We start from the raw sequence: 26,846 nt of genomic DNA, 5'->3' as shown, positions 1-26,846 counted from the left end.
GTGCACTGATGGCACTAACCCCCGCAGGGAATACCGTATTATAGAATATGATTAATGTAGAATCTGAACTCTTACTATATCTAAGATATATCTAAAATTCTTATGTAAATCCTTTCCTCTATTTGATCAACATCTGCATTCATCTCACCAGATAAGTGATTAAACCAAAAGAGAAACTATTTTAAAGCATATCTGTATGCAAAAACTGTAATAAAGGCTCATATCCTTATATACAAATTACACAATCATGCATGTAATTTGATTATAACATTTGATTTTTAGGTCAATAAAGTTCAGAAGCAAACTATAGTACTGTATACAAAAATCTCCGGCTAATAAACCTCATCTGATGTTATTAATTAACTGTTCTGAGTAAAAGGTGTCAATACAATAAAAAACTTGCAAAAATACAAATTGTACCATAATTTAGCCAATACTTTACATGGACAAATATCAAAATTCCTTGTTGTTCCCAAGAGCATACAAACCTTCATCTTTTATATGGATATCTTTGGTGAAAGGTGGCACATCACTGAAGCTCTTTATCATTTCAAAGTCATCTTAAACATTTTACCCTTAAAACTGTATGTACATGTGAAAATAATCTAGTCCTACGTGTTCAGGCAAACATTTTTTTCCATACAGTTACTATTCGTGCCGTTCCATTTCCTTTTAGAGGGGAAACCTTGGCATGTATGTAAATGTAATTCATGTGAGAGAGAGAGAGAGAGAGAGAGAGAGAGAGAGAGAGAGAGAGAGAGAGAGAGAGAGAGAGAGAGAGAGAGAGAGAGAGCCAAAATACGTATGCACATTAAAAAAAATTTAAAACTACGTACATATTTAGATTATATAAATCATACGGATACTCACCCATGATGAATGCTGGTTAAAGATGGTGATGATGAATTAGCCGTGCAGTCCGATGAAGGACGATGAAGATATGACTGCACAGCAAGCCAGACAAGTTACATCTCTGAGGGCGCCTCTTCCCCTTCTTCAGGAGGTGCTTCGACAGGGGTTTTCAGGAGGCACTTCTTCAGATGCTTGGTGAGGCACTACTTCAGGGGTTTCGGGAGGTTTTGGAGGGTCCTTCTTCATATATTTAATAAACCTAGTGATAAGCAGTTGCTGTTGCTGCTGCTTTGTGCTGATGAGGGCTTGATTATAGGGTGCCAATGCCGCATCAAGGGTATCTGAAAACTTTAAGGAGTGTTCCATATAAGGATCCCATAACAAAGCCACATCCTGTGCCTCCTTAATCATCCTCTTAAGTTGCGACAGACATTCCTAAGACAGGCCCTCATCCTCTTCCTCATCTCCTGGACCTGGCATGTCTTCTTCCTCCCTGGCAGACTTCATCAGCTCTTCCAAATCCTGGTCCGTCAAGGGGTCAGAGTGGGCATCAATGAGGGTGCAAACTTCATCCAGGGTGATGTCCTCGAAGCCTTCTCCACCAAGAATCCTCGCCAAATGGACCACCTTACCAATGGCCGAATGTTGAATTTCTTCAGGAGAGAAGACCTTGTAATCGCGAACACACCCCGGCAACAACTTCTTCCAGCAGGCATTAAGGGTCTCCTTCTTCATGTCATTCAACAATTGGTCGATGACGGACAGACATGGAGCAATCTTGAATTTACGTCAATACTCCTTCTGCGTGAAGTCACTGTCAATGTCCATTGCATTCACAAGGTGCTCGAGGGTGTTCCAGGTGTACAGTGCCTTGAAGGCACACACACTGGTCCATGGGCTGGAGGACAGAGGTGGTGTTGGCAGGGAGGAACTCGAGCTGGACCCCCTAGCAATAAAGATCAAGAGGGTGGCCACCAGCATTATCCATAATCAGCAACACCTTGAATTCCATGCCTAAGTCATTGAGGCACTGCCTAACTTGAGGAATGAAGCTCTGAATGAACCAGTTAGATGAAGGACTTTGATAATCCAGGCCTTGGGGTTGTGTATCCAAACACAAGCAGCAACACCTTGTTCTTATTCTTGAGGGCCCTGGCATTTGCAGCCTTGTAAATGAGGCCTGGTTTCAGCTAGGATGGATGGATGGATGTATGAGTTTTAGGGCAAAAGCCCAGGCACTGGGGCCAAAGAAGCCATTCAGCGCCGTAATGGAAACTAAATAAATTATATTATGAAAAATGAGTTAATGAGTGTATGATGAAGATGGTTCATAGATAAATTACAATATGATAAATGAATGAATTAATGAAGAAAATGCTTAATAAATAAATATATATATATATCTATGATGTGATTAATAAAATATAATTAAATTTTATTAAAAATGTTTATAGACTTTAAAGGGGATGAGAGCAGAAATATCTGCTTCATCTCCCAAAATATCACAGAGGATTTACCTCTAAAATATCTCTCTTTGGTTAAAATATCTGGGGCAAGCAACCAGAATGTGCTCCACTGTTAGCATCTCACCACCATAAGCACACTCTGGGAGGCTGCCCCCTTCTAAAATAAACTGATGGGTCAAATAAGTGTGCCCAATCCTCATTCTGCTTAAAACTATTTCTGTTCGTCTATCCGACTGGAAAGACGAAAGCCACGGCAATATACTATTTCTGATTTTTCTATACTTTCTATTATTGGCAAGAGAAGAAGTCCATCTTTCTTGCCATTTGTTTAAAATATAAGATCTAAAAGGACCTTTTAGGTCTGTATGAGGCACTTTACTAAAGGCTGTTTCTGAATAGACACTAGCACCTTTCGCTTCCCTATCTGCCATCTCATTTCCACAAATCCCCCACATGAGAAGGGACCCAACAGAAAGAGACAGATTTACCCAGATAATACAAATGGAAGAGCGATTCCTGAACTTTTGAACTAATGGATGGAAGCTATTGAATTTTTTTTATTGCTTCTAAAGTGCTTTTGGAGTCCGAGTAGATGATGTGACAAAATTAGTGTCACTACTTTCAAAAAACTATATCCAGGGCAGAGACTATGGCTGTTAGTTCTGCTGTGAATATGGATGCAAAGTCAGGTAGTTTAGCTGTATATGCTGTATCACCAAGGATAACTGCACAGCCAACACCACTATCCGACTTTGATCCATCAGTATAGATTTTTGTCACATTAGTATGGGCAGTATCGTGCTCCAAGAACTTTCCCCTAATCTCTTCCTCAGGACAGTCTTTTTGTTATATGCTTTTTGCACACGGATGCTGCTGGGATAAGCCATGGAGGATACACAGGATGTTTCACTTCCATGACTTTCTGGGATTTAAGATGACTATCCCTAACATCTTCATTTAGTCTAATTTGGAATGGTCTAGAGGCTCTTGTACCAGAAAAGACCCGTGAGTCTGCTTCCCTCAGCACTTGGAAGGAGGATTTTTGGGAGCACTTTTAATTCTAGCCATGTATCTTAATCCTAGTTCTTGCCTCCTTAGATCAAGGGGAAGTTGGTCTGTATCAACATATATGCTTTCAACAGGCGAAGTTCTAAAAGCTCCTGAGCATATTCTCAGCCCCATATTGTGTACAACGTCCAGTTCCTTCAGCTTGGTTTTACAAGCTGAGGAATAAATCTGACAGCCATAGTCTAGCTTGGATCGACACAACGAGTCATACAGTCTCAGCAGGGATTTTTTATCAGCTCCCCAACTAAATCCAGAGACAACCTTTAAAATATTGAGAGATTGTTTAACAGTCTTTAAGGCATTTATGTGGCTGGCCCATGTCAATTTCTGGTCAATGGTCATTCCCAAAAATTTTACTTCCTTTTCATAAGGAATGATAGATCCTTTTAAACTAAGGGTGGGAACCTCTTCCACACGCTGGCACCTAGTAAATCTTACAGAAACTGTTTTCGAGGAAGAGAATTTAAAACCATTCTCATCAGCCCACTTTGTAATAGCATTAACAGACCTTTGCAAATGTTTACATACTGACGAGGCATCATATCCTGTGCAGTATATTGCAAGGTCATCAACAAAAAGCGAGCATTTAACAGGTGATGATATTTGTTGCACAATACTGTTTATTGCAACTGAAAAAAGTGTCACACTTAACACACTTCCTTGTGGAACACCCTCCTCCTGCACAAAAGGTTGGGAGAGTGTGTTGCCCACTCTAACCTTAAAAAATCTCTCTGTTAAAAAGGAATATATGAATTTAATCATTCTTCCACATATGCCCATTTTGTGCAATTGTTTTAAGATGCCAATTCTCCAAGTAGTGTCATATGCTTTCTCTAGGTCGAAAAATACCCCGATAGTCTGACATCGTTTGGCAAATCCTTGCTGGATTTGATTGGTCAGCCTCAGCAAAGGATCAAGGGTGGAACGATTTTTCCTGAAACCAAATTGAAATGGAGTTATTAGTCCTTTAGTTTCCAGGTGCCAAACTAATCTGGTGTTTATCATTTTCTCCATCAGCTTACAAACACAGCTGGTAAGAGCTATTGGTCTATAGCTGGTGGCTTGGGAAGCATCTTTATTAGGCTTTTTATGGGGACAATTATGGATATTTTCCAGTCCTTGGGTAAAATTCCAGTTTCCCATATTTTGTTTATAATCTTGAGTAGATATTTTTGGCATCATCTGGGAGGTGTTTAAGCATTTCATATAAAATTGAATCCTCCCTGGAGCTGTTGATTCAGTTGAAGAGAGTGCTTCCTGAAATTCTCTTAAGGAAAATTTGTGGTTGTATGGTTCAGATTTTCCCGAATCAAATTTCAGAGTCATTTCAGCCTTCCTAATTCTCTGAAATTCTAGAGAATAATTATCAGGGCTGGAAACTTGAGAAAAGTGTTTTCCCAGCTCACTGGCAACTTCAGTGGGCTCTGTGATCAGAGTGTTATTGACTTTTAATGAGGGTAATGGTGACGCAACAAATTTTCCACTCAGTTTCCTAATTTTGCGCCACACCACTCTCAATGGAGTTTTGGAATTGATTCCATTGATATAATAAAGCCAACTCTCTCTTTTGGCTTTCTTATAAAAACGCCGCTGCTTGGCTAAAGCACGATTATAGATTAATTTAGACTGAGGGGAGCCACTAGTTTTGTATCGTCGGTAGCACTTCCTAGTGACTTTCCTCAGAGTACCACATGTCTTATTCCACCAGGGAACTGCAGGTCTGCGAGGTTTACCTTTTGTCTTAGAGATCGAGCCCTCGGCACTCTTCAGAGTGGATTCAATGAAGTAGTCATAGGCATCCAGGTGAGAATGAAATGACTCAAATTCCTTATCTAGATTGACTCCTTGACTGAACTTGTCCCAGTCAGCATCCTCTACCTTCCACTTAGGTAATGTTTCAGATGGGGCATTTACAGCATATTTCAGATGGATCGGGTAATGATCACTGCCATTCAAATCTTCATTAACAGACCAGTTAAAGTCAAGGTGGATATTTGTTGAAGAAATACTAAGGTCCAGTGCAGAAAGATGATTATGATGAATATTGTGGAAGGTCATTGACCCATTATTATATAGTGCAACATCATTCGTATCAATAAGGTCCTCAATTATTTTCCCTTTGCCGTCTAAACACTGACTTCCCCAAAGGGGGTTGTGGGCATTAAAATCTCCTAATACGAGAAAAGGAGCTGGAAGTTGGTTAATCAAGGACTGAATATCTCCAATGTTAAAAGAAAGGTCTGGTGGGAGGTATAGTGAGCAGACCGTGATCCTCTTGTCTAAGATGGCAGACACTGCAACCGCTTGGAGAGTTGTATTTAGTTGTATTGTGGAGTGCTGCAAAGACTTATTGATAATAATTGCAGCACCTCCATGAGCACGATCACCAACTGGGGAGTAGAATTAAACATGGCATAATCAAGTCCAGGGTTGTAAGGAGAGTTTCCTATCATTGTTTCTTGCAGGCATACGATCCTGGGCTGAATTCATTCATTAAAACTTTAAGATCTTCAGAACGGGCTCTGAGACCTTTGCAGTTCCACTGGAGGATGTCGTAAGTGAATGTAAAAAAAGTTAAAAAGTACTACTTCCCACTCACTGGAGGGAAGTGCCGATCCTAGGTTTGAGAGGAAAGTTCTCCTTTATCAGAGGTGGTTTTTTTGATCCCTTTTCGTCCTTGTTAAAGGTCAGGGTTTTGGCTTACCATCAGATTTTGTGTTATGCCTTTGATGGTCAGGGTGTTCACTGGTCTTCTGAATATTGTTGTTGCTGTTGCTTTGAGTCTTAGGACGGCATGACTGGTAAGCACTCACCTGGCTTTGGGCTTTATATACATTTGGACTCACCTTTCTGGGTGGGGAGATCTCTTCCAGCGCACTGAACCCATTTGATGTTTTTATTATAAAACCCTCATCACTGGGGGATGTGTTCCTTGTGCGCTTTCTTGTGGAAGCAGCTGCTAGTTTTATCCCTGTTGTTAGTGGTAGTAACGACCGAAGGGTTAGAGTTTGCTCTCCTTATTTGGGGCTGTTCCTTCGATTCTTTCTTGGTGGGAATGTTCGCATATGTTTGCAAGCTTTGTTTGGGTGCTGCATCTCCTGCCTTTATTTTTGTTTCCACTTTGTGGTGTAGATTGTCCATGCTTTTTGAAGTGCAGTGTTTGGTACTAGGCTTCAAAGTACTTCGTGATTCAGGGTTCTGATTATTGTTTTCGGCCGATGTAGAAGCAGGTTTCCAGAGCCTACTAGTAGATGTTATTGGAGGCTTTGCTTTATTAGGATTCTTCATCAACCTTATGACAGAAGCATAAGTGGAGTTGGCACTTCTATTCGCTGCCATTACCACCCGCTTTGCTGCACTAAGGCTGATGTGTTCGTTGTCTGCCACTGCCAGCACTTCTTCTTCGAACCTGTGCCTGGGGCAGGTCCTAGAATTTGGAGTGTGGTCGCCTTCGCACTGAAAACAGTACCGGGCTGCTTCACACTCAGGGTTGTCGTGCTCTACAGAGCATACAGAACATCTTTTTTTATTAATACATGAGATTTGAATATGGCCGTATTCGTAACATTTACGGCATTGTTTTGGCTTTCGTTTGTATTTTTTACCTGCATCCTTTCGTGGCCGGCGATGAGGTGTCAGGTAAATAACTAGAGGAGAAGGTTAGTAGGATGGCTGCATCGCCTCCCAGTTTTTTAACTTGGTATATGCAAGGGGGCATCGTTTGAGAATTTCCTCCTCATTAAAGGCATGAAGATCTCTAGAGTATACCACCCCTCTTAAAGTGTTAAAGAATTTATGGGATGCAATATGTTCAATATTCCCATCTTCAGGTGGTTTGAATTTTGTTAACAATACTGCTTGCGTCTCGTTTCCTGCTTTTATTAATAAGTTCTTTCCATACCTTTTCAAATTTCCGATGGGGATAGTACCCACTTTGTTCTCAATGCATTTGGCACCTTTTATGAGATTATCCCTTCCTCCTTAAAGCTAGCAACATGCCAAATTGGGGGGGGGAGTGTTCTGCTGCATGGAGACGATTCACGTTCTTCATCCTTTGGTACAAAATCAAATAGATCGTCATTCACATTTCTCACTGAAAACACCTTCGTGCTGAGTACTGCATCGTTGAGGACATGGCCATGTAATTTCTTCTGAGCCTCATATGCTTCCTGGGAAGAAGAGAATTTAATATAAGCAGAAAAAGTCCGCTTGTCTTTTTCTAGATTCAATTTTATTCTTTCTACTTTTCCAAATTGCTTGGCTACACTGAACAAGCATTCATAGTCCAATGATAGGCTAATGTTAGTGCAATAGAGCACTCTATCTAAGTCAATTCCACCAGTTTTGATACCTCCCTGGTGTCTCGGAGTGCAGGTTAGTCCAATGGTCGAGCTCGTGTCCATGTCTCATCGCCAGAAGTCGTTTCCCGTGCCAGTAAGTCGCCAGATCCAGGGGAGGGAATACATGAGGCCAAATCCATTTTGAGAGAGCATTTTATATACTACTTGGTTATATCAAGAAGGCACCGTGGATCAGTCAGGTATTGGGATTCTCCGCCAATGGCACAAGAGAGTTGACTCCCAATGGTCCACCCCATACCCTACCCTGACAGGATAGCACCAACACGCTTTCAGTGGCCCAGGTATAAGCCTATCCGCCTGCTGAGAGCTCTGCCCCCACCAATGGGGACCGACTCCCCACCGTAAGCATGTTGGTGGGCTTCGGACAAAAGCCAGGAGTCCCATCCCAAACACCAGCCCCTGGATTCCGATGGGCTGATGCCTGGAGATGGTTCCGCCCTCAAGATAGCAATGGGAGGGTCCCATCACTACCTCTTGGGTCCAAACCATGTCAGGTGGTGACTTAACCACCACAACTCCCACAATTAGCTTCAGATGCCAACCCTCCCAAAACACGGTCCCTTCTCAGACTCACCTAAGCAGCGAAATTTTTGCAAAAGTGGAAAATTCCACATAATTAATCCAAAATGTTAATAAAAATGTGACATGGAGGAGAAGGATGTAGTAAGAATGAAAATTTCTAGAAAGAAGAGATAGTTCTGACGAATTTAGTTGGATCGGCAGCAGAGTCTCAAGACTAGTGGAGAGGAATCCCAATCAGGTGTCAAGACCCTTCTGCTGGTCCCTAAGCCCCTACCCACGACAAGGGGTCAGAATCTAGGGGGGGTTTCAGCTAGGAGCCAGCCATATTCCCAAACATTATGAGGGTAACCCTATCCTTCTGGCTTTGAATCTGGAGGCTTTGGCTTCATCCTTCATGAGGTATGTCTGGGACAGCATCTTCTCCCAGAAAAGGCCAGTCTAGTCCATATTGAACACCTGTTCTGGAAGGTAGCACTTCTTTATAATTTTCTTGAAGGTCTCCGGATATTTTGCAGCCGCTTCCGTATCTGCAGATGCTGCTTCCCCATGCAGAGAAACATTCTCGAGTTGGAACCGCCTCTGAAAGAGGTGGAACCACCCCTTCCTGGCCTGAAAACCTTGAGGAGCTGATGATCGTCCTGCTTGTGGCTCTTCCTCCTCTTCTAATTCTTCTTCTTCTGGCATGAGTTTGTCAAAGCCTAAGAATTCTAATTCTCCTGCATCATTACCTTTCTGTGCCTGTATGTCGCTACCTTCTTAGCAGTTGAATACTGCTGGTACAGTTGTTGCACTTTTTTGCGAATGCTAATGAGTTGAGGAGGTTGTTCTTCTTACGGCAGTCCTTTATCCAAAACGCCAGCGCAGATTCCATCTTACATTCATCTTATCACACACTGTTGAAACTGTTTTTGCACAACCAGAGAAGCTCATGGTTACAACCTTCCATATCTCCACCTCTTTCTTCTTAATGTACCTCGCGGTACTTTCATTCAAATTGAAATGGCGGGCTACCACGGCGAAACTTTTGCCTTCCTTCATCATTTCCAGAAGTTTTACCTTCTCATTGAGCTTCATGACCACCCTCTTTCATTTGGGCTCTGCCAGAAGCCATAGAAGGAACAGGGCATGTAAGAGGCATTTTAGGGCACAATTGGCTGTGATACACAAAGATTTAAAACGACACAACAGATTCACGATTACACCAGATCAGAAGATGCTACGTACTACGCAGTGAACTGGGAGAGACGAGGCTCCCACAATTCCACCTTCACAAGATGGAACTGAGGATCCAGCCAATCAACACCAATGTCATGCCAAGTGTATACAGCCAACGAGCGCCAAGGAAAATGAATGGCGCTCCTGGATTGGCTGCTTTGCAGACAACAGCCAATAGCGTGTCGAGTATCATTGTGCCTGGGTATACTGTACAGCATCCCAGCATGCATTTTCTTTCTTTCTCTGCCATTCACTGGCTTGGGTAAAATGCTTTTTAAGAAAAAAAATACACATTATTGAAATTTTGCTGTTTACAATAATATAATACAGTACAGTACTGTAATATTTGAAAATTAGCAAATCTTTTTTCATCATAAAAAATATATTTACATACAGTAGTCATGAAAATACACTGTATAGTAAAATGAAAATACTCCACACCAGACATATCCTAGTATGTAGAACGTAAGTCCCTTCGTATTTTAGATATGCTCTATATACTATGTATCATCCTGAAACACTCTGACCATCTTACAGTACAACAAAATACTATCTATAAAATGTACAGTGTGCACAGAATATCAATGCTGTTATGCACAATACCCTGTATGCACAATACCCTGTATTGTATGTACATAAGTAACACTGTAACACTATGTACATAAGAAACACTGTAACACAAATGACCCAGCATCTCTGGCCAGGATCTCAGTTCACGGTGTATGCCTCTAGAGCTCGTGTGTCATGTATGTACCTATCGGTGCGGATTTGCACATCTTTTTGAATTGTGCCTATTATTATTATTATTATTATTATTATTATTATTATTATTATTATTAAAGTAGTTTAACCAGACCACTGAGCTGACTTTCAGCTCTCATAGGGCAGGCCCAAAGGATTAGATTAAAATACTAGGTCCAGGCCTGAGGCCAAGCACTAGGACCCAATAGATCATTCGGTACAATGATGAATGAATTAAAAAGAAATTAAAAACTACATATAGGCACATCTTCTCATACTGAAACACATACATACAATAAGTACATTTACTCAGACTTCCTTACATACATACTAAAAAGGTATATTAAAATTCAGAATATAAATTAAGCAACATTTTAAAATTTTACTTTTTTTTTTAAATTCAACAAATGTTAAAAGGGTTTTCATGCTTTTATTATTTACTTATTCTTGTATTTTATTAATTAAATTACAGTTCCTCAAGAACATCAACAGTGGAACGACTAAAAGTGTAAACGATTCTGACAAAATTTCTTTCATTGATCTATTTCCAAAAGTTGACATTCGCTGTTGGTCATACTTTGGACACTCACATAACACGTCTGACTATTATTGTTACCCTGCACTCTGAGCACTCGGGAGCCAGGCCATGTGTGTTGCTCATTAAGTGCCCATGTGTCAGACAAGTATGGCCTATTCTGAGACGTGTTAAAATTACTTGTGCGTGTCTCTCTCTCTGATATGATGAACTCCATTTTTTAACATTAGGTTTTACTTGTTTCAATTTATTACTTTCAGGTTCTTCATCCCAAATATATTGCTATTTATTTATGATACCCATTTTTATGTGTGTTGCATAATCAGTAACAGGGATATTCACATTTGATCTTGTCATGTGAGTTGCTTCTTTGGCTGCTTTGTCTGCATCATCATTTCCTTTGATCCCTACATGGGCAGGGATCCAACATATTTCTACATTTTTTCCATTATTATGTAACTTATGGAGATATAATTTAATTTGTTGTACAATATTATTTTTTGATTTGTAACTTTGAATAGCTTCTATAGCAGTTCTCGAGTAACTAAAAATCACAAAATTATTGAATGATGAGTCTTAATTATTTTTATAGCTGATGCAATTCCAAACAATTCTGCTGTAAATACTGAAGCATTATTAGGAAGAGAGAACTGGTAAGTTTTGTCTTGGGACACTGCAGCATATCCCACTCTGTGTTCTGATTTAGATCCATCTGTATATATTGCATAATGTGGACCTTTTCGGCTTATATGCTCTATTGTATGTTGTCTATGGTGTTCTGGTGTGTACGAGTTACTTTTTGATAAATACTTGAGGTTTGTGCAAACTCTCATTTTATTCACTGTCCAGGGAGGAGGTGATTTTACTATTAAAGGCACTTGTATATTTATATTCAGCGACTCAAACAATCTTCTAGCTCTAATTGGGAAAGGTGGTGGGTGGTTATTTATAAATACATCTCTTAATTCAAATAATTTTTTTGTTGGAGAATCACTAGTTTGAATTCTTAAAGCACTTTTCATTGTTACTAGCTCTCTATGCAGAGACAAAAGCAGTTCACCACATTCAACTTGTAAAGATGATTTTGGTGATGATCTAAAGGCTCCTGAGCATATTCTAAGGCCTTCATATTGAACAGGGTCTAACATTTTCAGCACTGCGTCAGATGCTGAGCCATATACTTTGCTTCCATAATCAATGATGGACAGAACTGTTGCTTTATACAGTACAGTAAGGGTATGTCTTTCGGCTCCCCAAGTAGTGTTTGATAGTTTTCTAATTAGATTTAACGCTCTTTCACTTTTAAATTTTACATATGTAATTTTTGTGGGCTCTCCAGTTCAATGAGTATCAAATACTAACCCCAAAAATTTTGCTGTTTGGCCAACTGGTATACTATGGTTTCTGATTTTTAAATCTATTTCTTCAACTTTTTTCCACTTTTTATTTTTATAAAACATGATTGCTTGAGTTTTATCTATGGAAAATTTAAAGCCCACAGATGAGGTCCATTCATCTATTTTTACTATGTTTTTATTAATGATTCGCTCTGCATATTTTATTCGGGATGCTAAATAATATATGGCAAAATCATCCATATACAGGTTACTTTTAATGCCAATAGGTAGATTTTTAATATCATTAATTGCTAAAGTAAACAGTGTGCCACTAGGGATGCTTCCCTGTGGAACACCATTTTCAAGTGGAAATGTTCTAGACAGATCATCATCAATTCTCACCTGAAAGTTGCGATTTGTCAAAAAGTTCTGTATAAACCTAGGTAAATGTCCACGGATGTTGTTGTTTTGTAAAGTTTTTAATATAGCATACCTCCATGTAGTATCATATGCTTTTTCAATGTCAAAAAAGACAGCTACAGTAATTTGTTTTTGTTCAAAACCTCTACGTATATGGTCTTCTAAGTTACAGAGAGAATCTAATGTAAATCTGTTGCACTGTGACCCAAACTGAGTGGGAGTTAAAATTTTATTTTCCTGAATGTGCCACGTTAGTAGAGCATTTACTACCTTCTCTAACAATTTGCATAAGCAGCTTGTTAAAGATATTGGTCTGTAATTATTTACATTACTGGGATCTTTTCCAGGTTTGGGGATAGGAATTATTATGGCTTTACGCCATTCATCTGGAAATAAATTTCCAAGCCACAAATGATTATAAAACTCTAATAAGTATGACTCTGCCAAAGGTGCTAAGTGGCAGATCAACTCAGAACAAATACTGTCACCTCCAGGAGCAGATTTACTGCTGTTCGAGAGAGCATATTCCAACTCTCACACATTAAATTTTCTATTATTTTCAAAATTTATTGTTCTTCTTTTTTTTTTGTGCAGAAGTGTTCATCTAAATTTTTATCACTATTTACATTTGCTAAATTTTCTCCCATTATATTACTTATTTCTCTTGGATCAAGTGTTCTTTTCCCATCTTTTAAAATGGCATGTCTAGGTGGTTTAACATGGGTACCATTTATTTTCCTGAATTTTTCCCATATTTTTTGTATGGGAGTATTATTAGAGATCCGATACGTACTTCCTCCATGAAATGATTCTTCCTTGAATTACTTCTTTTTTAAATTTTGCAGATATTTTGCTGTATATAGGTTTTAATGTATCAATTTCTAGTAATAACACAGTCATTTTTTGTAAAATTCTTTCTAATATCGGTAATTTTTTTTTATTTTACTGAACTTTCTATTCAAATTATCTAATCGTCTCCCTATTGAGTGTTTTATATTTATTAATTCTGTTAACTTATCAGACCATCATGGAACTTTGTGTTTTGTTGGATGGGGTTTTGACTTTGGTATTGCTTTATCAGCAGCATTTTTAATGAAATCAACAAGAAATTTATTAGTTTCATTATGGTCTTTTAAATATTCAAATGGTGGGATATTTCTAGTGTGCATTTCATATCACTCCCAATCTGGTTTATAAACGTTATAGTGAGGGACATGTTTTGCAGGATTATTTTGTAAAAAGGAAAACAATATTGGGAAATGATCACTGGTGTGCAAGTCATCAACAAGAGTATTCCAATCCAATCTGTCAACTATACTTGTTGTACATAAAGTTAAGTCTACTGAGGAAAATGTTCCACGTGCTTCTGAAAAATATGTGCTAATTTTGTCATCATTTATACGACACATGTTGTTTGAATCCATGAACTCTTCTATTTTACTACCTGTTCTATTTGAGTTTGTACAATTACAGTCCCATATTGGGTTGTGAGCATTAAAATTACCTACTATTAACCCTTAGTGGACAGATTGAGCCTCAGTGTGAAGTAAAACAGGTTTGGGGAGGTGGACGGATTGAGCTTGAGTGTGAAGCAGGATTATGCACCACTGTTATGGTAATAATGATTCGAAACAAAGGTGCCAATACTTCTATAAGCTATAAATTCACTAATGGCAACTTTTATACAGACGTGAGAGCCAGGCCAGTATCAGTAATGCTTGTGACTTCAAGGGGGAAAGTACTGCCTCTCTCTCTCTCACATGGGTCTTTTTGTAAATTTGCTTGTAAATATACGAAGGGGTTGCTTTTTTTTTTTTTTTTTTTTTTTACGATAGTATGTTGGTTGTAAATGTAATTTTACAAAGAAAATTGCAAAGAAATATTAGAAAAAACATGTAAAAGTAAAAAAAAAAGTTACTGAATCTTCCTTCTTGTAAATTTACATGAATATTTCATAACAAATATGCAAAAAATTTGTTACTGCTTTTATTTCTTATCTGTTTTGATATTGTGTGAGCAGTAATAATAATTTTACAAAATACAATGAATTTATTTATTAGAAAAAACATATATAAGTTGGTAAAATTTACGATTGTCTTGTAAATGAGGCCCCACAAGGGGTTGTAAATAGTCATTTTCAACTTCTCGTGGAAGGTAGGGAAAATTTTTTGAATTTTTTTATTTATACAGTGTGAATGTACGTGTCATTCTCTTTCCATTGATGTGATTTTTTTAAATTTTGCTGACCTCAAAGTTTTCCCGGTCTGGGGTGCTGCACATTGATAAATCATGCTGTCCCTTAAGGGTTAATGTAGGTGCCTTGGTATTGTTTAGTAAATCTTTAAGTTTATCAACTTCGTAATTTTTATTAGGTTGGTTATATAAGTTATTAATTATGTAATTATCATTTTTTATTCGTATTTTAATACTTGATATTTGCAAGTCAGTAAAATTTACTGGTACTCTGTCATAACATACTTTGTTATGTACATATAGCAGTACAGTACCTAAATTTCCTTCTTCTTCTCTAGATGCAGATACTAAGGTATATTTACCTATTGCTGATATTGTTTTGTTGACATGTTGTAAACATAGTATCATTAGTTCATATTCCCTTAGTAATCATTGTATTCCTCCCAAATGTAATCTGGTCTGTAAACCATTTACGTTCCACTGTATAATTATTGAAAGTACTGTATAACGTTAGTGTGTTCGAGTGTTATTTTCTTTTTGTGGATCATCAATTTGCATTTTTTCTAAAATCCTATTTACAATATCTATTTGTTTTTCTTTATAAGACATTATGTGTCCAATGCACATACAGCCCTTTTTGTGAGTGTCTAAACTAGTATTTTCTTTATTTCTGTATCTTATAAAATTTCATATAGTGTTTGTTAAACTGTCCTTTGTTATGTTTTCATTTTTGTTGCACAGTTCAATGAAACATTCATTACATCCACATGCATTTTCATGTGTTGTTTTTTCATTTACTCTTGCTGCACCTATTGTTGGTGGAATAATCTCTTCTCCCATCACATAATCATTCTTGTCAATGGTTTGTTCCTCTACTATTTCTTTGATGTTCCTGGGTATCTGTTTCCATTGGTTCTATTATTACTTTAGGAGACAAAGATATATTCTTATTTTTTGGTTTACAGTATGTTCTTTCTTCGGGTCTCCCGCCTTTATTTTAATGGATGTACCTCTAATAATAGTTGGCTTTTTGTTGGTCTTGGGTGGAGTTCTCTCTAAAGGCCTCTTTTTTTCTTTAGTTTCTAATTCATCATAACTACCTTCTAATACTTCTGTGGTGCTTGTATTATGTTCTAGTGTTTCCATTTCTCTTAATATCTCAAATGAACTTTAGCAAAGATTTGTATACATTTACTGGTCCTTTGCTATATTAGTTTCTTCTTGCAAAGTGGTTATTTTTCTTTGAGATTGATCTATCAGAGTTTTGTTACTTTTATTTATTTCCATTTCGGTTTCATTGTTTGATCTTATTACTGTAGAAAAGTTTGTTTCTTAGCGGGATCATGCATTCCTCTCACCTTTAATTCTAATTTGGCCTCTTTTATAGGCATTCCTGTCCTTTCCTGAAGTAATTTTGATTCTGCATTGTATATATAATATATACACTCCTTAGATCTTGCATGGAGATTTTGTCCACAGTTCACGCATTCTGGTTCACCACACCTCCACTGTGTGGCATGTTTGTCAGATCCACAGTATGCACATACAGATGTATTATGGCAATTTTTCCTTGTACAGTATGTCCATATACTACAGTTTTGGCACTGTAGTGGTTTTGGAACATACGGTCTCAGTTCTCTGCTTTGGCCCAAGATTTTAATTTTTAAGAGTAATTCATGGCCTTCAAATTTTATCTTTGCTATTCTCAGTGTTTTTCCATTACTCCGTCTACTGGCTATGTTGTATATTTTGCAATCTTGTACATTGTTGTACCTTTTTTTAAGGGAATCCAGCAATATATTCTTTTCTATTGGTTCATCATTGTCAGGGAGTACTATGGTACATTGTACACTGTTCATATTGTCATGTTTTTTTATATGCACTTTTACATTGTCAATATTTTTTATATATTTAAGTAATTTTCTCATTGATTTTTTGTTGTGGTTTCTATCAACCACATCTGCTCTTTTACTTGTCTGAATGACATTTCAGTAGTTGAATGTCAATTCAACAGGAAGTTTTCTAATTTCAATGCTGATATTTTCTTCTCTGTTTCTAAGGTCAGGAATCTTGACCAACTTTCACTCCCAAAGAGGGAGTCGAAGTGAGTCAAGGTTGGGTCAAGATATTTTTTTTTTTTTTTTTTTTTTTTGCTTTTCATTGGAGCATAGGGCTCCAGTGTAATTACATTTGTATTTTTTTCTGATTCCCCCAGAGAGAGGTTGTCAGGGGAGGTTGCCGCGGTTGTGAACTGTGCCAAGTCGCTACCATCAAAGGGTCCAGGGGTACTTAAATCTTTAACACAACTGAGCATTAAGATTGAAGTGGGGAAAAAAAAATAAACCTGAAAACCTTAAAAAGATATCATCAGCCTTTCATGGGGTTTATTCTTCCGCCAATGGCACAAGTGAGAACTGATTCCCAAATGTCCGCATCCCTACCCTACCCCATTGGGGATGGCACAACATGATTAGAGTGGCCAAAGTTTAAGCCAAACCCGAGAGCCCTATCCCCAGAACCAGACCCCCCTGGAATCCGTGGTCCGGCCCTAAAGAATAGTTCCGCCTGATATCTCTCAGGTCCAAAATTATCGTGCAGTTGATGGTCCTCCCACAGTTCCCACTATTTAGCTTTGGATATAAACCCATTCCCAGCTATGATATCTTTTCCCATTTATCAGGTCCAATAAATTTTTTAACAGTGGAAAATTCCACAGAATTTAAACCAAACAAATATATAATGCCATATGGGACTCTTGGACTTAAACCCATGAGCAGATTCCTGGGGTTCAAGAGCCCCCTCACCACGTCAAGGTGGTCCCTAATCGAGGGGGTGAATTGTGCCTAGGATGCCTCCTAATCACCCTGCTTCTTCTAAGGCTCCTGGTAAAGAGCCTACGTGTCAGAGGAAGATCATGACGTGATTGTTAAGTTAAGAGAGGGCAAAAGTTACAAAGAAATAGAAGCAAGTTCTGGCATAACATTAAGTGTTGTCGCCTTCATCAAGAAGGAATAAGAAGAGGGCAGAATGCTTGGGAAGGCTTGCTGGAGAAGAACTTGCCACCTTCATTCATGTACTCCTCTATCCCACCAACGGATCAGGCTTTTGAAGAATTTTTTGGTCCGTACAAAATTCTTAAGAAAGTCAGGCAGCTGCAGACAATGATAAGAGGCATGGGATATTTATGAGGAAAGAGCCAGAAATTTTTCCAGTGGCCTTAATGAACTGATGCAGCCCTATCGTAACACCTTTGTGGACATGTTCGATCACCTCAACAAGGTAACTGCCTGAAACCCCTGACGAAGCACCTCCTGAAGAAGGGGAAGAGGCACCCTCAGAGGAGACATAACCCCTCTACTTTGCTGTGCAGTTATATCTTCATCGTCATTCATCAGACTGCACAGCTAATTCATCATCATCATCTATAATCAACATTCATCACTAGTGAGTACCCGTATGACTTAATCTTATTATTATTCTGTATTACTATTACAGGTACCCAGTGTACATTACATATTATTATTATTTAATATTACTGTACATTATTATTTACTGTTATTACAGTAAATATGAAAATACAGAATACTGCTCTATGAAAAAACAAAAAAATCTGCAAACAGCGAGCTTCCAGCAAATAATTTATAGATATGTTCCACATAACAATCCATGAATGGGCGAGTTTCCAGCGAATAATTTATAGATAGGTTCCACAGGAAAATTCTGCGAATTGCTGAGTCCGCGAACAGCGGGGGTTGACTGCATAGAATTTTGGCCAAAGGCCAAGTGCTGGGACCTACGAAGTCATTGAGGGCTGAAAAGGAAATTGATAGTTGAAAGGTTTTAAAGGTGTAACAGGAGGAAAACCTGGCAGTTGCTCTATGAAACAATTGTTAGGAGAAGGTGGAAAGTACGATGGAAGAAAGAGAATATAAACAGAGGTACAGTAAAAGGAATGAAAAGAGTTTCAGCTAAGGGCCAAAGGCACACTGCAAAGAACCTCAAGTAATGCCTAGTGCACTACATGAGGTACACTGATAGCCCTACCCCCCTAATGGGGTCAAGGTACCAAAACTATCCCTATGAGCCCTTTGTTGGCCGACTCAGTTGAGCTTCGGACTGTCACTCGATGGGCCGGAGTGCAATTCCCGCGGCCGGCTGATGAAGAGTTAGAGGAATTTATTTCTGGTGATAGAAATTCATTTCTCGCTATAATGTGGTTCGGATTCCACAATAAGCTGTAGGTCCCGTTGCTAAGTAACCAATTGGTTCTTAGCCATGTAAAATAAGTCGAATCCTTCGGGCCAGCCCTAGGAGAGCTGTTAATCAGCTCAGTGGTCTGGTAAAACTAAGGTATACTTAACTTAACTATCCCTATGACCCAACAGCGCTTCAGCACCGCAACTGCTGGGGTATCAACTGTCTGTGCAGTCAGTCACACTACACTTCACAGCTTGAGACTATCTAGCATCTGCAATAGGAGAGTTTTCTTAAGAGGGTTGCCCAGGGGTCAAGTACTGTTAAGGAATCAATGGAAAGTATTTCCCAGGCAAAGTGACCCTTCTGTAATTTGTACTGTCAGATGGGACACACCCCAGCCAGAGCCACAATTCAGCAAGTCCCTGACTTTCTAATCTACTTCTGCTCAGACAAGCTCCTCATCATTTCTGCAACTTTCTACCTCTTCCAAGCTTGAGGGCATGGAGCTCTGTATTGATGGAGGTAGCAATGCTCTTGAGAAGCTCTGAATAGTCTTGTCTGCCCCTCAAACTCAGGCCTCTGGAGTGGAATGGGATTCTTGTCCTCTATAGTCTCACCCAAGCACCATATAAGCCCGAGAGAGGTTATGAACAGGGATGTTACACTCAACACTGTTTTTCTGCTAGCCTTAGCATTAGCAGAGAAAGTAGGCAAACCGCAGTCTCTTGTACTTAGTGCAGCACTTACAGGGATAGAAATCCCTCTCAATATTATTATCATTATTCAGAAGATGAAACCTATTCATATGGAACAAGCCCACAAGGGCCACCAACTTGAAATTCAAGCTTGCAAAGAATATGATGTTCATTAGGAAGAAGTAAGAAGAGGTAAAGGGAAATACAGAAAGAGGAGATCTCATTTATTATAATGAAAAAATAAAGTTAATAAATTAATAAATAGATAAAATGTATTAAAATGCAAGGAGAATAGTATTGCATCTTCGCTTGAACTTCTGAAGTTCCAACTGCACGACAAACTCTGGGAGGCTGTTCCAGTCTAACTGTGTGAGGAATATGGAATCTGGTGTTCATTTGCAAGATAATAGGTTATAGGAAATACAGAAAGAAGAGATCAGTTATTAGAAAAGAAAAAATAAATTAACAAATCAATAAATATATAAAAATGTGAGTGTATCATTAAAATACAAGGAAAATTGTTTTAGGATAATAATGCACTGCATCTTCGCTTGAACATTTGAAGTTCCAATTGCACAACATTCACAGGGAGACTGTTCCACAGTCCAATGGTGTGAGGAATAAAGAACCTCTGGAACAGAGAAGTTCGACCGCGAGGCACATTTACTGCATATTGGTGCTGCTGTTTAGCAAATCTGGTTGCTCTCGACAGGTAAAGGGTACAGAGATAAATTGTGAATGTGAAAGATCTCTGTTAAAATACGACTTATGAAAAAGTGACAAACAAGAGACTATCCATCAATGGTCCAAGTCATAACTGCTAATATTAGGACAAACCCTGGGACAAACCTACCACCACAAACCACTCTATCTAAAAGAGATATATCTCTGGCAGAGGCAAACATCCACAGCAGAGAACAGTATTCTAGTACAGGAAGAACAAATGACCTAAAACAGGTTGTACTGACTTTATCACTGTTATAAAATATATGAGGCCTTACGAACAATACAGTACCTAATTTTCGTGAGGCATTTGCTGAAACTTTCATCAGATATTTCTAAAAAGTAAGATGTGAGTCAAAAATTATACCTACAATACAGTATTTAAAGCTTCAGACTTATTCAGCTAAGTTCCATCCACCTGAAGGGGAGGATGGAGTTGAAAATCTGTTCGAGATCTGCTAACTAATAGTGCTTTTGTTTTACTGGGGTTCAGCCTCATTTGTGTCCAGTGCAGCTGTTACAGCATGAAAATTTTTATAAAACTAATTATTTGGATAAGAGAAAAAATATGGCAAAAGTTAATTGTTTCTGCTCAAATCCCTTCTGGGTGTGGTATTCTAAGTGGTACTTTGGGTCAAGTGTAAATGTATTTTTCAGTTATATCATATTTGGTTGAGATATTTCCACTGCACAAACCAGAGGAGTTAGTACTCTTCAATAATCATATTTAATCTCTGCACCATGACGATAAACCATAGCAAATTCAAGATTACCATGCCGCTCAGTGACTTCAATATCTTATCCAAGGATAAGTTCTTTCCAAATTTAAAAGTTGTAGCCACTACTCACATTAAGGATAGAAATTAGCATGAAAGTCCTTACCCAAAGACCTGATGAAAAGGACATTACACTCCCACTCTTCGGAAGTTCTGGTTTCTGAATCACGTTATACAGAACCTTTACACCAGGTTTAATCCTTTTAGTGCAAGTTCACCCTAGCGACTCCAGGCTAGGTAAAAATACTGCTGTAGGTAAGGGCCTAGCCCAAAACTGTACTTAGCCAAATTGTGGCAAAAATAATTGCCTTGTCTTTAGCAAAGCCTTTCTTATCTGACTAAGCTTGTGGCTCTCTCACACTTTAGCTTTGAATAAGGCTACTGTGACGTTTCCATAGAAACTTCTTTACAAGGAGCTTGTTCCAAACAGTTCAGAGGGTGGCAACGTAATGAACTGAAGAACTGCATACAGATTCCAATGTAAAGTACATACCAGAGACCTGGGAATCTTTACCATAACACCTTGAAAGACATCTAAATGTCTGTCATCAGACAAGCCTACAGCCAAAGTCAACTGGCCTTTTAGCCTTAAAGCTTCTACCAAGAAGTTTCCTTATGCTTGAAAAACAACGGAAACCTCCCCATGTTGTTTACAGAGGTATCAGTGCTAAAAAAAAAAACCTTAATGTGGGACCATGACTTACGCCCTGACCACTGGTGTTGGCAGAATCAATTAGTAGATTCTCTCAGCACTGATAAAGATACTGCTGCAAGATCCCGCCTTGAGCTCACCAGAACCATGGACCATACCATGCAGTCATCTGTAGCTTGTGGGATTGTGGTGAAACCTTTCATCTCTTGACTGCTTGCATCTACCACTGAAAATAAACTGGAAACCCAGCCTTCCCTGGTCGCCTGGAGTAATCAACTCCAAGAGACAACTTACAAAGTTACCCTAATACAGTACAGTACACTGATGACTTCGTGAAACATAGCAAAAGTAGGAAAGGCATTACAGTCTAGACCTAACTAGGGAACAGTTTGGTGTCCTTGCCCAAGCTAGAGGATCTTGCACTGGTGGGGAAAAAAAAAAAAAATCCACTTAGTATCACACGTCAATAACGGAGGACCCAGACAGCCAACCTCTGGATGCTGAGCCTCTTCCATTGCTATTACTTACCTCAGTGGCTGAGTACATCCGCTAAAACTTTTAGAACGAATGATTGTCTCCAGTAAGGTACATAATAACTCAGGATGAGGTTACATGTGTTAATTTAACCAAATAACAGAAAAAAGGGCAGTGCATTTAGACATAGTAGTGTTTACTCCTCCTCATACATAAAATGACATTTTTATAATAAAATAAAGTTTTTAAATTCGCGGTAGCGCTACTTTGTTTTGGTTAGGCAACTAACTTTCAGAGTAAGAGAGGAACTAGACCAGCAAAAAGAGCTCAATATGTTTATGCCTTCCTGTCCATGCGAGGGGGGGAGGGAGGGCTCTGATCATATAATTATTTGGTAAGTGCAAATAACTTTATTTTATTATAAAAATGTCATTTTTATATAAGCAACTTACCAAGTAATTACACAGCTGAATCCCACATTGAAGGAAGTGGGATACATGGCTCTTTCTATTCAAACACATTAAAAATTGTAATGAAATGAAAATAGAAAAAATGCTAAAATTGGTAAAATGTTTGCCAGTTCCTTACCTGGCGAGAGAGCTGCTACAAGAGAGTACTGCTCCTTTCAATCAGTAGCAGCGTGGCAGTATAGCCAGGAAGCGCCTGCTTAGTGGGATTCTTTACTGTGAAGGAGTTTTCCGAATGCAGATAAAGAATTAAAAATTTGCCCCTGCCCTGGGCTCATTAGCATACACAAAAAACAACCAGAGTAGTCAACATAGTCACCTAGACCATGAATTAAAAGCCACTACCCAACAGAAAAAACAAACTGGAGGGCACTCCACATACATAGTAACCCCAGGCTCCCTACAACTCAACACCCTTATTTCAAGAAGAGGAAAAAAGGTATGGAAGGGATACTTCCTACACTCCCTCTCCCATCACCATGCCAGCAACCGAAAATGGACCCAAGGTACTGCAATTCTAATATATATTTTAGACTTCGCTCAAGTAATGAGAGGCAAATATTGACCTTTCCAATGGCTCACTGTTCAACCTGGGATGTAGCAACAGGTCCAACTCGGGGCAACTATCCATGGGCAGACCACACAAACCTCCCTTGGGCTACTAGTATGACTCCTCCCAGGTTTAGGGGAGTACATGTATGATAGTGACTTTTGCCTACAAGAATCAGTGGGATGAGCAGCCACCTCCTCCACCAACACTTCACTTGCACTTTTATCACTTATCTGAGAGGTGTTAATCAGCTCAGTGGTCTGGTAAAACTTAGGTATACTTAACTTTTTTTTGTCCACTTGGACTCTCACTGAAGACCCCAATTGGGCCACAGTGCACCTGATCAAATTAAATTTCTGTTCAAATCTTGACTCAAGGCAGGCAATGGGATCAGGTTCAGAAGCCAGGTAAAAGAGAGGGTGGTATAATCTGAGGACTGTGAATGGGAGACAAGATAGACACAGGCTCAGAAACAGGAGAAACAATAATATCATCTAAAGACTTGGTAGAATCCTGGCTAGCTAAAGTCTTACTATTATTGGCTCTAGAAGCTGCCTTCCTCTTCTAGTCTCTTTCCAATTTAGCTAAACGGGCCCTTAAATTCTTCCAGTTTTTGCTATCCTAGTATTTACATTCCTCACAGGTCAAATCCACTGAACATACCTGTCCCTTACAAGCTGTGCAAAGGGTATGCGGGTTGTAGGAAGCCTCTGTCAATCTTGTATTGCAGCCTTTGCTGCAATACCTAATACTAGATGAATTTGAGTTGGACATTGTACACAAGTCAACTACCAACAGTCTAAATTGTGAAAAAATTGTCTCTAATTGTGAAAATATGTAAAAATCAGTACAGTCGATTATAACAATGACTAAATGCGCCAAAAAGGCTACCAAATGCAAGAATACTTCACCAATTGGGCAAAAGACACCAACCAGAAAATCAAAGCATTCCAAAATGAGCTGCTTCATGCAACTGGTCTACAGTCACGAGCCGGCAGAAACAAACTGAAGCTCTTTGCCGAGTTGTTCCTCTCTTTTCCCGGAAGTGGCCGGGGCTAGTCACCTATCCAATTCAAAAGTAGCACTACCACAAATTTCAAAATTTTAGCTGCCGTGAGAGTTGAGCTATGTAATTACCATATTTGGTAAGTTAATTATATAAAATAATGGGTTCTGACCTTTTGCCACAACTCAGGGACAATCATGAACGAGAGAGAAACCATGCAACTTGCCAACAGGCTTCACAAAAACTAAAAGAAAAACAACCTTGATCCCAGACCTCACATAAGGACTCGTACACAGCTGAGTTAGGCTGCGGAGGAGTCACATTCTGCTTTAGAGGCTGAATGCTCCTGAGGTGAGCAAGACTGTCCAAAACCCCTCATGAGCATGGATAGCTCTACCAAGAAAGAGAGATTCATGCTTTTAGTCAGAAGACTGAGCACAGTGCAGGGACTGAAAGGAGCTTGTCTTGATGAGGGTGGGCAAGGAAGTCCCGCAATCTACTAAAGAGAAGCTGCAACTGGAGAGACACTGTCAATGACACCATTCGCAGAAAATAACCCACATCAATACTTTGATGGGCAAACGAAGGTCATCTTCTATTCCCAGACCTGAAGAGTTAAGATCCTAAAGGTGCGTGCTCCACCCCGTTGGATGCAACCAAGAACAGAAGAGTCTCTGGTTGAAGATGGTGGAATCCCACCAGGAGGCCCCTTTGTACAACCACCAGGCTAGGTTCTCCCTCACTTGAATCAGACTGAATGGAGGAAAGGTGTAGATGTTCTGATTGTCCCAAAAGTGCTAAAAGGTGTCCTCCACGGCAGCCCAAGGATATGGAACATTAGAGCAGAACACCAGAAACCTCCTGCTTAGTAATGTGGAAAACAGGTCAATCACCACTCATGTATTCCCATACGCTTGACAAGCCTCCCACCACATCCACAAGAGGATGTAGGGACCACTGTCCTGGCTACCCGGCCCTGGCAGCTAAGGTCTGCAAAAATGTTACTCCTCCCCAGAATTTACCTAACTGACAGCTAGACAACATGGCCAACCGGCCACTCATTCACCTGCATCTCCAACTGACAAACGTGAAAGGAGATCGCGACCCCATTTGTTAAAATCATATAGGTGTGCAGCCCATCACTCCTTTGAAGCGTCTGAGATCAAATATCTTGGAAGGCAGGGAGTTCAAAAGAACTAGGTTCCTGTTGACCAGCCACCAAGCAAGGTCATCCCTCACTTCTCAGCTCAAGAGTGTGAAGTGAGGGGAAAGGAGGATCCCATAAGGCTGACCACTGGTGTTTTAGTTGCCACTGACAAAAGCACTGTCAGAAGTGCCCATGAAACACAAACCTTTCCAAGGATGAAGGTGCCTGAATAGAGCTTGCCGAAGTAGAATTAGTTATTATTGTCATGACAGGATCTATGCTGTCACCTCCCTGAGCTTGCTCTCGTAAATGTCACTACTGCTGCATCTATCAGCATAACCTGTAAAGTCACCAAATCGACGTCAGCGGAGTGCTTCGAAGGCGTCATTAATTAAGTCTCCGCTGAGCAAGTTTTCTTTGGTGACTTCCCACTTTCTTCACACTCAATTCATCACGCCTAACGTGCCAGGTCACGCATTTTCTACCATTTCAACTTTATATGTATTTGTCCAACTGTCATAAATCATGTATCGTATGTTTCTTTATTCGCAGGCATCAAGACTGTATCCATAATGAAGTCCTATATGTTTTTGTATTGTAAACTGTACTTGTTCGCTGAATATTATTGTTAATTGTTTTTGAACTCGGGTCACGCTCCATGTCATTGTCTTCCGCAGTTCGGCGCCAGTCAGCCGCTATATAAACTGCCTGAATCTTTAATAAACCAGCAGTAACTTTTACCTGCTCGTTTCTTTTGCACCTCTTACAGTGGTGACCCCCCGGAGTATCCCGGAGCCATTAGCGGACCGACACGGCGACTCAGTCTTGGCTCCAGGAACCCTCCAACGCTCTTAGCGGCCTAAACACGGCACTGTAACCAGCGTTTGAGCGTGCTGACTCTCGTCGGCAAACCCACCAGCGTCGCTAACGGACCCACACAGCGCACGAAAGTGCGTTCTGACGTGAGTACCCCACTCCAGTAAGAGGGCAAAGGAGCAAGCATGGACACGGGTATCCCCGCCTTCGTGCACTTAACCGCGGACCTCGCGGACTCGGAGGTCTACTTTCCTCCCATCTCACCTGCTCCCGTCCCCGCACCAAGGCCCTCCCGCACCTCCACACCCACGCCAGCGCCCCGAACACTCCATGGCCCAGCAACACCGTCGCGGGCCGCCCTCACCATAAAGTTGCCACCTTTTATACAGGGGAACCCAACGCTGTGGCTGCGCAGGGTCGAGAGCCACTTCAGGGTGGCGCACCTGACGGACGAAATCCTGCAGACCGACACGGTGCTTAACACCCTCCCGGAGGACGTATACAGAAAACTCGTCTCGCGGGTGTCCGAGACACAACCCCTCACATACAACATCGCCGACCAGGCCGCCCGTGCTATCGACCTTGCCGGCAACCCATGGCACGACCTCAACACAAGAGATGCATGGAGCATGG

The 26,846-nt window shown here is 39.9% G+C and overlaps 1 long non-coding RNA gene across 1 annotated transcript in view; it reads right to left on the bottom strand.

Moving 5' to 3' along the window:
* Window positions 1–26,846, bottom strand: part of LOC136856187 (uncharacterized) — a 52,185-nt gene that overhangs the window by 4,390 nt on the left and 20,949 nt on the right. The gene's annotated exons all lie outside the window — the stretch shown is intronic.

This window comes from Macrobrachium rosenbergii, chromosome 3 (assembly GCF_040412425.1).
Source record: "Macrobrachium rosenbergii isolate ZJJX-2024 chromosome 3, ASM4041242v1, whole genome shotgun sequence".
Lineage (NCBI taxonomy): Eukaryota > Metazoa > Arthropoda > Malacostraca > Decapoda > Palaemonidae > Macrobrachium > Macrobrachium rosenbergii.
This window is presented reverse-complemented; position numbering and strand designations above follow the sequence as displayed.